This window comes from Manihot esculenta, chromosome 4 (assembly GCF_001659605.2).
Source record: "Manihot esculenta cultivar AM560-2 chromosome 4, M.esculenta_v8, whole genome shotgun sequence".
Taxonomy (NCBI): domain Eukaryota; kingdom Viridiplantae; phylum Streptophyta; class Magnoliopsida; order Malpighiales; family Euphorbiaceae; genus Manihot; species Manihot esculenta.
In genome coordinates this window covers 14,163,599-14,176,362 of record NC_035164.2, presented here as the reverse complement: position 1 = coordinate 14,176,362, position 12,764 = coordinate 14,163,599, and the positions used below count along the sequence as shown (strand labels likewise).

Below are 12,764 nucleotides of genomic sequence, written 5' to 3'. Positions count from 1 at the left end.
CCTTAACTTATAAGGTATATACATTTGCTTATACTTGTTCCTTCTCCTTAATACCTAGAACGGCCTAAACGTTAGCTCTAATACCACTAACTGCAACACTCCTATAAGGTTATTTAACTAACCGAAATGGAGATGTCACGTTTCGTGGTGCTTCTCTTATTTTTTCAATTAACTATTATCATGTATTTCATGATATTTTTCCTACCGAAAATACTCTAGAGTCTCCTTTCTAAACTGGTTCTAATTTCATCTATGAATAATAAAATTTCACTTCAATAAACTCTCAACCTTTAACCCCCAAACGTCATTCAATCATAAACACAATTTTCAACTCAGATAAACTCTTCTAATAATTATACCAAAATAAAACTCTTCTCATGCAATATTAATTACAACCCACATATCTATTATGTACATGCCATATTTGTACAATTTTCTATATGTCAAGTCTCAATAGTGAGAAAGGAATCGCGAATGAGTGTGTCTTGTTTAGTAATATTTTTTCGGAGCAATGGGATAAATATTCCAAATCTTTGAGGATTTTAAGTTTTAATCCAAAGGTTTTTTCCTATCGAAAATTCGGCACCGTCTCCTCTATATATTGGTCCTCATTCCATCTGTGAATGATAAAATTTCAATTCAGTGAACTCTCAATCTTAACTTTCCTAAACTTCCTTCAACCACAAACACAATTTTCAAATCAAATCAACACTTCATAGATACCAAGTGTCAACAATGAGAAAGGAATAATAGATTGAGTGACCACATTATTTATTAATATATTTTTGGATAATGGCATAAAAAATTTAAACCTTTAAAGATTTTTTGCATTTTAATTAAAAATATTTTACTTGCTACAATAACTTAGAATTTAAAAACATTTAGCGATTCAATTCAAATTTGAAATGTAAGTGGGAGAGCATTTGCCAGTGGCTAAAGTAACGTTCCATCTGTATTTTTTTATTACTTAACGGTGGATCATACGCTACACATTGAATAACCAATGTGAGAAATTAACTGCCAGTTAATGGTAAAAATCCAAGTTTGGTATTTAACTAACCTGACTTAAAGTCAAATTTGGAAATTGTTGCCGGAACAATTCAACTATGCTTTTCCTAAGCGAAGCAACGCTATAGTCTCCAACATCTAGAGAGCTCAAATCATAGCCGTCTCACAACCTAGGATCCTTAGTCATTAGCACCACCGCCGGTGCAGTCTGTGCTACGTGAGTGACCTTTCGCTCCTAAATTACTGTCAACATTGTCTTCATATCAAATTTACCTATGGACACCACCGTCGCTCCCATAGTTAAAGCCCTCACGAAATAACATAAACCATAAACATGAAAATAAGGCAAAAGGAAGTTGCAGCTGCCATCCAGGTCGTGTAAACCTCATGACTTACAGCCACTATACATGTGAAATTTCGATGAGTCAAAACCACTCCATCAACTCGACCAGTAGTCCGTGAGGATAGAGACATCGCAGGGTCCAATCGGTAAACCTTCCCTCAAGTACGATTGTTTTGAGATTAGGAATTATACGAGCAGCATTCGACGTTACGAACACAATTGCAGGTATTGACAGCTGAATTTGGTGGAGAATCTCATGTTTAAAGATAATTGATTCTTAAGGAGACCTAACGACACCGAGAGAGAAGATACAGAAATAAAGAATCGAAAGGTGAATAGAGTTAGGAGAAAGAACAAAGGCAATATCTACTTTTCTGAAGCCAAAATGGTGGTGAAGCGAGAAGTCTAATTTTTTGTGCGAAGGACGAAGTCGGGAAAATAAATTCGACAGAGAGTGACGGCATGGAAGAGAGCGTTTTATGTTTTTCTACACCAATTAAGAATTTTAACTTAACTAACCAAGGATTAATATCTCACCTTGGTTATCCAAGGTGTAGTGTAGAGTCCACTAAAAGGTTATGACTATGTTTCGATATCAAACAATCGTTACACTAAAAAGTGAACAAGAAGATTGGTCACTGACATGTTCTAGCCTATTTCACCTACTCATGGCTCTCCTTTTTTTCATTTATCTTGTATTATAATATATATAAAATTCCTCCTTTTAATTACAAACAACACAAAAAACAAATATGTTTTTCGAGTACATTATCGCTATCATAGAATTTTTCTATACCTTATTGCTGATGTCTCTAGTATTTTATTTTAAAAGGATATAAACTTTTATTAGAAGTCACTTCATAGTAATTAGAAACTTGTCATGAAACAACTTCAGATATAAGGCATCTACCATATCCTAGCAGATTCTTAAAAGTGATGCACAAACTTTCCAATCAATGCTCCAATGTACATAATGTAATCTGCAGCTTACAATACACACATTTGCAGCATTGAATAGATTATTGCGATCACGATTTTAGACTATCACCCCAATCTTCTAATACATGTTGAATGTCAAATAACATTCTTAGCCAACTTACAAAAACCTATAGTAGAGTTATATCCTGACCTTAACTTATAACGTATAAACATTTGCTTATACTTGTTCCTTCTCCTTAATACCTAGAACGGCCTAAACATTAGCTCTAATACCACTAACTGCAACACCCCTATAAGGTTATTTAACTAACCGAAATAGAGATGCCAGGTTCGGTGGTGCTTCTCTTATTTTTTCAATCAACTATTATCATGTATTTCATGACATTTTCTCCTACTGAAAATACTATAGAGTCTCCTTTCTAAACTAGTTCTAATTCCATCTATGAATAATAAAATTTCACTTCCATGAACTCTCAACCTTTAACCCCCAAACTTCATTCAATCACAAACACAATTTTCAACTCAGATCAACGCTTTTAATAATTATACCAAAACAAAATTATTCTTATGCAATATTAATTACAACCCACATATCTATTATGTATATGCCATATTTGTACAATTTTCATTATGTCATGTTTCAATAGTGAGAACGGAATCGCGAATGAGTGTGTCTTGTTTAGTAATATTTTTAGGGACAATGGCATAAATATTCCAAATCTTTGAGGATTTTAAATTTTAATCAAAAGGTGTTTTCCTATCGAAAATTCGACACCGTCTCCTCTATATATTGGTCCTCATTCCATCTGTGAATGATAAAATTTCAATTCAGTGAACTCTCAATCTTAACTTTCCTAAACTTCCTTCAACCACAAACACAATTTTCAACTCAAATCAACACTTCATAGATACCAAGTGTCAACAATGAGAAAGGAATAATGGATTGAGTGACCACATTATTTATTAATATATTTTTGGATAATGGCATAAAAAATTTAAACCTTTAAAGATTTTTTGCATTTTAATTAAAAAGATTTTACTTGCTACAATAACTTAGAATTTAAAAACATTTAGCGATTCAATTCAAATTTGAAATGTAAGTGGGGGAGCATTTGCCGGTGGCTAACGTGACGTTCCTTATATATTTTTTTTTATTACTTAACGGTGGATCATACGCTACACATTGAATAACCAATGTGAGAAATTAACCACCGGTTAATGCTAAAAATCCAAGTTTGGTGTCTAACTAACCTGACTTAAAGTCAAATTTGGAAATTATTGCCGAAATAGTTTAAGTACGCTTTTCCTAAGCGAAGCAACTCTGCAGGCTACAATATCTAGAGAGCTCAAATCATAGTCGTCTAACAACCTAGGATCCTTAGTCATCAGCACCACCGCCGGTGCAGTCTGTGCTACGTGAGTGACCTTACTCTCCTCAATTACTGTCAACATTGCCTTCATATCAAATTTAACCATGGACACCACCGCCGCTCCTATAGTTAAAGCAGTCACGAAATAACACAAACCATAAACATGAAAATGAGGCAACGGGAAAAAGGAAATTGCAGCTGCCATCCGAGTCGTGTAAACCGCATGACTTGTAGCCACCATATATGTGAAATTTCGATGAGTCAAAATCACTCCATTAACTCGACCAGTAGTCCGTGAGGATAGAGAATCGTCACAGGGTCCAATTAGTAAACCTTTTTTCCTTCCATTTCTCCACAGTGAGCTAGACTCATCATTAGCGATTCAAACTCGGGAGAGTCGAGTATGATTGTTCTGAGATTAGGAATTGAATGAGCACCATTCGACGTGACGAACCCAATTACAGGTTTCGACAGCTGAATTTGGTGAAGAATCTCAGGTTTAAAGATATTTGATTTCTAAGGAGAGGTAACGACACCGAGAGAGAAGATATAGAAATAAAGGATCGAAAGGTGAATAGAGTTAGGAGAAAGAACGAAGGCAATATCTCCTTTTTTGAGGCCAAAATGGTAGTGAAGCGAGAAGACTAATTTTTTGTGCGAAGGACGAGAATTAATGTCTCACCTTGGTTATTCAAGGTGTAGCATAGAGTCCACCGTCAAGTAATGAAAAAATACAATGTGGCTTGCTACCGACAGATGCTCCCCACTTTCAATTCAAATTTGAAAAGAATCGCTAAATATTTTAAATCCTAATTTATTGTGCCAAGCAATAAAATTTCGGATTTTTTTATGCCATTATCCTTTTTTTTTTCAAACAACAATTTCATTTAGTCCGCTAGTGAATGAGGATTTTGGGTAGTTGCGACACTTCGTCTATACTTTATAACTTTAAATGCCAACTTGCATTTTATATCTAGACTGTGACACTGCCTTTCAAGTGTTGTTTTATATCATAAATTGCACCTATTAGCATGCTAATTGCCGTTTCTTTGACAAGCTTTCCAAGTTATTCATTTTAGGTACTTCTGTATGCTTTTATCCTAAGTTATAGACAAGTTTTGACAATATTAAGGATCTAATTCACTCATGGTCCCTTTATGAAAATTGTTCTCCTATATCTTAGCTAATTCAATGATTTCTTTTGTGGCTTTATTTTTATCTATAATCCTATAAATAATTAATCTTTCTTTAAAACCCTTCAATCTGGTATTATGATAATCCAAATTTATTTCCCTCAAAGGTTATGACTATGTTTCGATATCAAACAATCATTACAGTAAAAAGTGAACAAGATGATTGGTCACTGACATGTTCTAGCCTATTTCATCTAATCATGGCTCTCCTTTTTTTCATTTCTCTTATATCATAATGTTTATAAAATTCCTCTTTTTAATGAGAAACAACACAAAAACAATTATGTTTTTCGAGTTCATTGTCGCTATCGTAGAATTTTCCTATACCTTATTGCTGATGTCTCTAGTATTTTATTTTAAAAGGATATAAACTTTTATTAGAAGTCACTTTATAGCAATTAGAAACTTGTCATGATACAACTGCATCAGATATAAGGCATCTACCATATCCTAGCAGATTCTTAAAAGCGATGCACACAATTTCCACTCAATGCTCCAATGTCCATAATGTAATCTGCAGCTTACAATACACACATTTGTAACATTGAATAGATTATTGCGATCACGACTTTAGACTATCACCTCTATCTTCTAACACATATTGAATGTCAAATAACATTCTTAGACAACTTACAAAAACCTATAGTAGAGTTGTATCCTGACCTTAACTTATAAGGTATATACATTTGCTTATACTTGTTCCTTCTCCTAAATACCTAGAACGGCCTAAACGTTAGCTCTAATACCACTAACTGCAACACCCCTATAAGATTATTTAACTAACCGAAATGGAGATGTCACGTTCCGTGGTGCTTCTCTTATTTTTGCAATTAATTGTTGTCATGTATTTCATGACATTTTTTCCTACCAAAAATACTCTAGAGTCTCCATCCTAAACTGGTTCTAATTCCATCTATGAATAATAAAATTTCACTTCAATGAACTCTCAACCTTTAACCCCCAAACTTCATTCAATCACAAACACAATTTTCAACTCAGATCAATGCTTCTAATAATTATACCAATATAAAGTTCTTCTCATGCAATATTAATTACAACCCACATATCTATTATGTACTTGCCATATTTGTACAACTTTCATTATATCAAGTGTCAATAGTGAGAAAGGAATTACAAATGAGTCTGTGTTGTCTACTTGTATTCCATCTCAAGTTCTCAACCCCACATAAGCAACACAATCAACAGAGCGTGCAAAGTTCATAATATTTTATACCATTAGCCCTAAAAAGTACACTGAAGCACCTGCTCTCTACTCTTTAAATACAAAAAGATGAAATTAGACTATCTCTAATTGGCTTCTATTTGCGTTTATTTAATGTATATTAAAAAGATAAAACTCATTGGTTTTGGATCACTTGCTAATGTGAGCCATTTAATATATATAGAGCTTACACTTAATATTAGATAAATTTGATAATAATTAAATTAAGTTTTTTTTTATAATTTAAATTCATATATTCATTTTAATTTAATTTATACAAATTTAATAGTTATTAAAATTATTTTCATATAAAATTAAATTTATATTAAATATATTGATTAATTTAAATTTACATTGTTTAAAGACAGAGTCATTAAAAAATTAAAACGCTCTTTTTCAAATTAAAAAAAGTATACTATATAAAATATTTAAATTTAAATTTCTAATTAAATATATTTGATTAATTTAAATTTTAAATTTTACTTGTTTATAATTCTATTTTACTTATTTATAATTCTATTTAAATATAATTTCAATAAATAAATTACAAAAATCTCCTCAATTAACAAAATTCTTAAAGAGAACTTTTATAGAAAAAGCAAGGAGAAGCACAGAGCAATTAGCCATAAAAAGACATTACCAATTGATAAGACGTCCATTTAGAGCTTTGCATTCTTGAATAATTTCATCCTCATCAAGCAGCTCCTCGAGTGTAAAGTTGTCCTTGTCCAAAATTGTCTCCACCTTAAACATTCACAAAATTATCCAACAAAAAAATTTTAAGACTCACCCTTTGCATTTATACAACACATCCAAACATAAAATGGTAAGTACAGAAAATTAGGCAACTATCAAATAAATTACAAAAGCCAAACCAAAATTCATAATACTAAACAAAACAAGGGATCCAATCATCCAAACTTCACAGTTAAGAGCAAGAAGGGCTTTCAAGCATTTAGGGTTACAAAAAGGACATTGGATTACACAAGTTTCACAGAGTTGACTCAGGCAGACTGATAATTACATCACTCAGAAGAGATAAACTGAATAACATAAGACACAGAGAAAGATGTCAAAAGTAGATAATGGTGAGCACACCCAAAGTGCCAGCGACCGCCATATCCTAACTCCTGTGTGTGTGGATAACAGAAGAAGTTCTATAGTATTCTTTTTATCGTGGGCACACAAGCATGGTCCCCCACCCCCACACGCCAAAAGATAGAGGTGGTTAATCAGTTGTATCCATGTTATACATAGATATGCAACCAAAAGTGAGAGCGTGAGACTTAAGTCCAAACAGCAAAGACATGAATATTGTGGTTAGCACTAGCAGATCAATAACAATTTACAAATGATAGTGACTCCCAACAGAGGTCTTATCCCATATACTGTGATCACAAAGAGTAATGCAGTTTGACTTTTCATCATGCTGACTTTACAATCCCCAGATGCACACCGCTAATAAATTAAGATTTTAAGAAGGTACAATCTCCAATATTCCAATTATAATGCCTTCAAATTTCAAAGTCGTTAAACAAGTACAGCATCACATTATGAATTTCTGAAATTGGAAACCTTAGAAATTCAAGGAAGCATGTTCCAAGAAAACCAACTTCAAAACGTGTAACTCTATCAGCAAAAGGTCTAAAGTGTCAACAATTTATAGAAACACAGTTTTCTTCCTAGAACATCCAAAACATTTGCGTGTGAATGCATTGGATAAAAAGAATTTCAAGTTGATTTGGTCTCGTTTTACTGCCATTATTACATTGGGCGTTGAAGGCTACCCATGGATGAGGTGGGCAACATGGCACACCTGATCCCCCTAAGTAGCTACTTCTTCGTTTTAACAAATCTAGTGAAAGAAAATTATTAGTTTGCCTTAAAAAAAATTCAAAATGTATGATCAACCTTCCCCACCCAGCGCCACCTCCGTTAAAGAAAAGGGAAATACGTTATACATATGAATCAGACAAAAGTTTCAGTCTACGATGGGTCCGAGACACAGTAAACCACTGGAATTCAAAATATCCATTTGCTTCTATTTTTCCACACTCCCCAGCAACCAGGAAGGAAAAAAAAAAGGGACAATAAGGAAACAAAAAAGCTAAACTAACACGAAGATGCATTCATAAATACGTGATGCGAATCAAGAATGAAAGAAACAATTCAAGAAATGAAAAAGAAAAAAAAAGCACTCACCGGCGACGCCACGCCAAAACATCTTTGAATTTACCAAAAAAAACGCCCACTTAACACGTAACCTTACTCAGATCCTCAAACCCTAACGCCCGAACAATCATAAAAACAATCTCCAATCAACAATTTACCAACACATCACGAGAAAATGAAACAAAACTCAGAAGCAAAAACCCTAGATTTCCCCAAATTACGATAAAGATTCACATAGGCTTCTCAGATTGGATCGAATCGAAGGGTTTGAGGGAGATACAGACACAGAGGAAGAACAGAGAGAGAAGAGAGGAACCAAAAGTACCTATAATGTAATCGCGGGAGGGAAAGCAAAAACTATATGGCGAAGAGAGGAACCAAAAGTACCTATTTTGTTTATCTTCAGCTCTTGCAAGAAGACCACTGCCAAGCAATCTTGAACCTAATCTAAGTGGAGATAAAGCCAAACAAAACTGAGAATGAAGTGAAGACAGATTAAGGGAAGAAGGAAAGCGGACGGATTGTTTCTTAAATTGGTTGGTTGGAGATGGTATAGCCCAAATGAGAAGAAAGCCATTGCAGGTGAGGTTTTAGAGGAGAAAGAAAGAGATTTCTTTTTTCTTTTTTTTTCCCTGAAAGAGATTTCAAAAGAGAAAACGATGGTTTTGGTGAGTGTAGTGGTTTTGTTGGTTTGCTCGCCAGTTGCATGGAGGAGAGAGATTGGGCAGTTCTCCGGCTATCACCAGGGGACATACGAGCTTTGAAGGAGCGGTTTTTGCCTGTCAATATTTCTGTAGCCATCTGCATTTGTGCCTTAATAATATATTTTGTTAAAAACAAAATTTCCCAATTAACACTTTGTTTGGATAGAAATGGGAAGAGAAAGAAAATTAAAAAAAAATCTCTTCATATTTAAATGAGTGAAAAAAATAATAATAATAATAATAAAATTTATTTGTCCTCATTTATAAGAGAGTGATGAACGTACAAAAAATAGCTAAAAGTATCAATTTGTCCTTGCGATGATTATAAAAATTATTCTTCAGTATTTTAGTTAATTCAGTAATTTTTTTGTGACTTTATTTTTATAATTTTTTGTATGTTAATTATTTTAGTCATATTAAATTTATTATATTTTCAATAAGTAATATTTTAAATATATATATAAATATTTTAATTATATAAAAAATAAAGATTACCGTTAATACATTTATTATAATATTTTATATTTATATTTATAAATAATTTATTTAAATATATAAATTTTATAATTAATATATACTAAAAGAATAATATTATTTAAATAAAAAATAAGGTCTAATTAATTATCAGTCTGATAAAAAAAATTTCTAAAATGAATCAGCTGCCTTTTCAAAGAGTTTACCAAACAGATAAAATAGCTCTTTCAAAATGTATTATCTAGGTGAAAAAGTTAAACTAAATATCCTCATTAACATTATATGCATATAGTTAGGGATGATTATTCATTCGGTTCGATTTAAAATCAAATCGATTTGAATAAATTAAAAATTAAAATTTTAGTATTTATAAAAATCGAATCAAACTGATTTTAATTAAAAATCGAATCAAACTGAATCGATCTCATTCAATTCAATTCGATTTGATTTGATCAGTTTTAATTTTTAATAAATATTTTATTTTTTACTATTTATTTTTAGTATTTAAAATTTAATTAAAATATTTTAATCTTAATATTATTTAATTTCTCTATATTATTGAAAATAACGTATTATTATCACTAATCGGTTCGATTTAATTTTTTAAATTTTTTTATTAAAATCAAATCGAACTGAAATAATTAAAATTTTTAAAATTAAAAATCAAACCGAATTGAATTGCATAAAAAATAAAACTAAAATTTTAAATTAATTTAATTCAATCAATTTTTTTAATTTCAACTGAATATTACTCACTTTGTTCACCACTATATATAATTAACAGGTTAATATTGATTAGTTATTCATAAGATAGTCAAAGAGTTAACGTTTGAATGATATTTTCTAAATGATGTGTTTCTATCCGAATGAAAAATTATTGATCCGAATCTAAATATTATCATCCAGATGTCAAGCATTGATTTAAATGATAAGTATAAAATCAGATTTTATCACTGGAAATTACGAGCGACTCGTGTCTATAGTTTGAGTGAACATAGTACCGAGCAATATCAGTTATATAGTCACGTAGATTAATTTTCAATTTCACAATTCATACTTGAATTAAATATATTAGCCCTTGAATTCATAATTGATGGTGGACAAATGTAAATACAGTTTATTTAAATCATTAGTAGTATGTGAAATAAATAAAATATTATTGTCTCTAATTAATCTTTAAGAAAAAGATTTACTAATTAGTTAATATATTAATTTTAAAAAATATATTAAACATTCTAAATAATTTTAAAAATTTATTAATTAATTATTCGTTAATTTCAGCTATTAAACACTCCATTCAATTAGTTCTTACGTGAATATATATATGTGGAAAATACCAAGATAAAGCTTCACCAACTTTATATAGATGCTGTTCCTCACCGAAATTCATTGTTGTCTTTAGATTTGATCTTCCAATATTGAAGTTTTTTCTTATTTTCTCAGCTTATGGAGATGGGGTCTTTCATCATTTGTTGCCTATTAAATGACCTTTTTGTATTACAAAGTATAACATTTTTCAGAAGCTTAATAGTGGGGCCCATTCTTGTACTGACACTTGGCCTTCTATGAACTAGAGATTCAGTATGTTTCAGAAAAAGAGAAAAAAAAAAGGATATTTACTAATTAAAGTATGATAATTAATTAAAGGAAATACAACACATAATAAGGCAGAAGATATATTTTATTATCTGAAATGAGAGTTGGCCACATGGCAATCTCATTGAGAATGTTGTCCTGCTGTACATATATACAACAAAGCGTTGTAAAATCATAGTTCCAAAAATCTTCTGGTGGAGAGTTTTCTTATACTAGTTTATACGAAAAAAATCTCATCTGTTACTTGTCTTAAGAAATACAAGAAGGCTAAAGATTTAACTTAAACAGATGATAACCAAAGATTTATATAAAAATATACAAATACCAACCTGTTAAGAAACAATCCTGGTTTATTTGTCCAGGTGAGCCTCTGCAAATCTCCCAGCTATGAAAGAAAAACACTGCATCACCAAATATGACTACATGCTAAGCCCTCATGTAATGAAATAAAGCTAAACACTTTCTCGACCTGAAGTCACAGCTGCCTGCTATATACTCGGTCCAAAAAGAGGAACCACATAAATAGATCATTTAAATTTGCCATTGCGCTTGCGTTCTTGATTCCTGCCACATTTAGTTGGCTCAACCACCAAGTGCTAATGATTTGATCATACAGCTTACAGCCAATTAGATCAGGCGGAATTACAAAGGAAGGTCCTTATTGGTGAGGGAGATGACAATACTAATGTAGGGCAACACGGAGAATGGAGATTTTGCGTAGTGGGTCGTCTCTTTTCTGATAGGGCTGTTAACTTTGATGCTTTCCAACATACAATAGCCATTGTTTGGATATTATATGCATACTCTCTCTCCCGCTATGGGGTTTCATTTTTCTCTTGTAAATATAAGGTTCTTTAATGATTGCTATGACGGATCTATATTGATTTTCCCTATTCTTTTATTCTCTAAATCAATTATAATAGATAAAAATCATGAAAAAAGGTAAAATTTACATAATTCTCAAACTAAGTGATTATAATTGAACGGTGTGCATAATAATAAAAGCATTTAATAAATACTAACCTTTATCATAAAAAAAATAGCATTTTATAGTTAATCTATTATCCTATCTATTATTCTATATTTTATTTAAAAAATATATTTATCCTTTATTAAAATTTATAAATTTTAAGTTTATATACTTTTTTAGTGCAATATTAGAAAATATCACATATTATTAATTTTTATCGTATATTTTAATGGTTTATAATTAAGTTGGTATTCTAAAAATATTTTTTTTAAAAAAAAGTATTACATATTTTCCTTATAAATTAATTTATAGAGATAAAAATGGGGGGAAAATTAGTATATTAAATAAAAATTATATAGAAATATTTAAGGTGATAAAAAATATGAAAATTTTAAAAATAAAATATTGAAATTTCTTTATATATGCTTATTGAAAATATTTTAAATCGGGTTGAAATTGCTAAAATTTATGTTTTTAAGTTTATATAATTTTTTATTGTAATATTTGAAAAAATATCACATATTATTAATTTTTATCATATATTTAATAAATAAGTGTTTTAAATTTATATAGATATTTAATATGATAAAAATATGAAAATTTTAAAAATAAAATACTGAAATTTCTTTGAAAATATTTGAAATTTGAATGAAATTGTTAAAATTTAGATTTTTAGGTTAATATAATTTTTTTTATATTGCAATATTAGAAAAATATAACATATTATTAATTATTATTGTATATTTTAATTTTTTATAATTAGTTTGATATTG

The 12,764-nt window shown here is 30.5% G+C and overlaps 1 long non-coding RNA gene across 5 annotated transcripts in view; it reads right to left on the bottom strand.

Annotated features, from left to right (window-relative positions):
- LOC122723533 overlaps positions 1-9,067 on the bottom strand; it is a 43,259-nt gene extending 34,192 nt beyond the window's left edge. For 4 of the 5 annotated variants that reach the window (XR_006350466.1, XR_006350465.1, XR_006350467.1 and 1 more), the window contains exons 1-3: positions 8,635-9,067; positions 8,278-8,359; positions 6,716-6,819 (exon numbers count right to left, since the gene is read on the bottom strand). This is a non-coding gene — a long non-coding RNA (uncharacterized LOC122723533). Of the gene's footprint in view, positions 1-6,610; positions 6,820-8,277; positions 8,360-8,634 lie in introns of those variants that run through there. The other variant, XR_006350463.1, reaches the window with a different exon arrangement.
- Between the last annotated feature and the right edge of the window lie 3,697 nt (positions 9,068-12,764).